We start from the raw sequence: 3,674 nt of genomic DNA, 5'->3' as shown, positions 1-3,674 counted from the left end.
TTTTTTTTTTTTTTTTTTTTTTTTTTTTTTTTTTTTTTTTTTTTTGGATCTCCTTAGTATTGAAAAGTTTGAAAATTCCATCCTTACAACTGATACGGATTTTTCACTAGAAACTTGCTGGACACTTTGGTTAAGAATGGACATGTTTGTCTTCACATGTTACTCCCTTTATTCCCTCAAGAGCTTTGGAGCAGCAGCCAGTGGTATTTATTTAAGCCAAGGTTTATCAAGTCAGGCTTTGATTATGAACACAACCACGGGGCACTTTTCCTTCATAAATTGTAAACAATATCTCTGTCAAATATCTATTTCTTAATAATTCTTTTTTCACGAAGAAGGCAAAACTACAAGTGTCTCACCTGCACAAGGATCCTCAGATATAAGCTCAGTATCCTGGAGTTTTTCTCGCCCCAGCCAAAAAGTTTTCTCACTTTTGGATCTCCCTTAACTTAATAACATGATCTTTCTAGTCAAATTTGTCTTCCTCGAGGATATTTTGCTTCTTTTCAGGCCACTAAAAGCTCTTTTTCTTTCTTGGACTGAATGATTGCAACTGTAAAATAGATCCCAGTGCTTCCTTTGGAGCTTATATATATCTGGCATGTAAACTATGCCAAAAGTGATGGCTTTTGGGGGCTTTGGTGAAGGATTCTGATTGTGATATAAAGAGGAAGGAATATAAGTAAAACAAACATTTATGACTTTGCGATTTGCATACCACGTTTCGCTCGGCCGTGATTTAAACCAGCACATAAAGCCCCCAAATGGATCTTGGAACAGCAAAGTTGAGCTGAGCTGCAGCAATTCCATAAGCGTTGTTAGGATATATTAGAACAAAAGGACTTGATGTTCGCTCTTGTGGGGTTTTATTTCCTTCAAATTTATTCACTTCTTGGTGCTAAGAAACATAATTTGATGTCACTGACTGTTGTGGGGTATTTTTCGCGTGAACTCTGACGGGCTGAGTCATCCATATCCATCTCCAAAGGGTTACAGGGACAACTCAGTGCTTTGAATTAAGTTTGCAGCGTTTATTTAGTCGCTTTTATTGCGTTTGGAAGTCTCTCCTGCTAAATATATTCACTTGGAGCCAGAACCCACACTTGCAGGTCTCCATGTAACCAACCTTTTGGGACAAAATCGAGTTCCTGAAAGCTTAAGCCTCAAAATATCACAGCACGATTATGATTTGAGCAGGGAAAGGAAATTGGAAGGAGCAACTGAAGATATTTTACTCTCATGAATTAGTACACAAATACAGATTTATAGCCTGCATATGTGTTTTGTTTTTACTGATGGCTGTAACTAAGGACACCTGTAAGTCAAGGGAAAAGGGAGACAATGAAAACTAACGGGAGGAAAAATGTAATAATATGCAGCATTTCAGAGCTGATTTGGAGGCTGTTATGTGAACCTTAAAAACCTGTTTTTCTTCTCCTGGAAAACCTGTAGCATTTAGCTGGTGTGCCTTTGTGTAAAGTATGAAATATAATGATTTTTTAAAAGATTCTTTCAGCGTTTCCAAAGGAAATGTTGAGCTAAGTGTAGAATTTGTGGGATCAGTTAGCTTATAAATAATGATCCTTTATGCTGGCATTGGGAAATCCATGTTCCCACAGCTAGTTCAATAAAGCAATTAATATCAATGAATGCTGAAGAAAGCAAATCTCCATTCACTTTAGTCTGGATTAGTTAGCATAAGGAAAATCCCATCCCTCTCCTGGAGTATTTAACCTTCTCCTAGGAAGATCTGCTAATGAAAGGTAAATAAAATGCTCTGCTTGACATGTGTTTGCCATTCCTCCCCGTTCCTGGTGTCACACACTTTCCCTCTAACATTTTTTTTTGTTGTTTTTCCTCTGGAAATCTTCACTGCGGTTATTTCGTTTCACGGATCCCCCTGTGCCAAACCTGCCTTGTTGTTATCCCTCAGCGTTCCTGCTGGTCTTTCCAGGCCTGTTCCTGCTCAGCTGACTTTCATTAGGGAGGGACTTCACCTCCAAAACTCACAGATAATGTGTCTTGAGCGCACACAGAGTGTGGAGAATTCCTGATTTACTTGGCATCGCGTCCGATCCGAGGGCAAGCGCTGCTCATCCAACAGGGCATATTTCTGCAACCCGTGGAAAACTGTCCACTGAAGGGAAAGGAAGGGAATGTCGAGGGAATGGGTGTGGTTTCACTGACCTCATCTCACAGCCACGAATTTTGTGCGTTCGTGGCTTTGTAGATCAACATTTTTGATAAAACAGGCTCATAAAAGAGCCCTGAACTTTCCCGGCGTTTGGCTCCGTTATCTGAGATTTCACACACGAGCAGTAAAAAAAAAGAAAAGAAAAGCTTAAAAGATTTTTATCTCAGAGCGGCCAAGTAGTGTGGTAATAAGGTAAAGGTTGAGAAGCACTGTTGGCATAAGAAATCCCCTGCTTACACTGGATTTATAACACACCCAGTTTAGTAAGAATTGGCACTGCTGAGCCTTTTCTGACAGTGTCGGGATAAAATATTGCGAAAGGCAGAGTGGCCAAGTCTCACACCTGAGGAGTGAGACACACTTCATTCTGCCCATGGAGAAACCTCAATCAAACTTGAACGTTGCTACAGTGCAATTACTCCTCTCTTAGGAGCTCCAACTGTACAAAGCCGAGGTTTAAAACTTGTGATTTCAGGATAATGGACAAGTTTATTGACCCCTCAAGTATTTGTACGGCCTCTGCACTTGGAGGGATAGGCTTTTAAAGTTTACTAGGCACGTTTCAAAGGGAAGTAATGGAGTGTGATGCCATGGGTGTGAGACCAAAGCAGGTCTGCAATGAAGCTTAATTTTTTTAAAGAGTAAATAAAAAAATGTGTGCAGCTTTGGATTGCATTTCCCATCATCAGTGTGTGCTGAGACCTCCCCTGTGCTTCGGTAAATGTTTAATGAGAGAATAGATTTCAAGGTTGGAGAGATCCTGTGGAAGGCTGGCTTTGCTCTTTTACAGAATCACAGAGTCATTAAGGTGGGAAAAGACCTCCAAGATCAAGTCCAACCTGTGACTGATCCCCACCTTGTCCACCAGACCAGAGAACTCAGTGCCATAATAAGTCATTCCTTGAGTACCTCCAGGGATGGGGACTCCACCACATTTTATATTTTACATTCCTTCAGTCATATGTGAAACCCCATATCATGCCACAGTCTCCTCTACTTCTCCTCATAGTTTTTAATAAAAAAAGCCAGATTGTTACAATGAACTCTGTGCTAAAGATACTCATGCAAATAGAAAGAAAATTTTGGGGAGTGCAGATGTGAGTGGCACAAGAAAGGAGCACGGAGTATGAACACATTTATTTTGTACCCTGCTTCTTTTCTTCGTATATATTCTTTATTTTTAAGAGATCATATTTCACTCCACACATATTTCAGAGTCTCTCCCTAGTTCTTATCATGATTTTACTTTGCTCATTTCCATTCCATCCTCTGTGTTGTGTTACTTTTCTCGTGGAAGCTGTTTTATACCTCCCGTGTAAGCAGGAGAGAAAAAACAGACATTGAGCTCAAGCCTCATATTCAATTTACTATTATGACTGTGGGAAGTTTAACCTGAAGAGGCAAATTTATCAGGAGATAAGAAGAAGAAACAGACACAAAAAGAGTTAAATTGAAAAACTGATAACTGCTCTTGTAGTTT

This window comes from Empidonax traillii, unplaced genomic scaffold, assembly GCF_003031625.1.
Source record: "Empidonax traillii isolate 1590-97213 ecotype Southwest subspecies unplaced genomic scaffold, ASM303162v1 scaffold895:size443256, whole genome shotgun sequence".
NCBI lineage: Eukaryota > Metazoa > Chordata > Aves > Passeriformes > Tyrannidae > Empidonax > Empidonax traillii.
Note: the sequence above shows the minus strand (reverse complement) of the source record.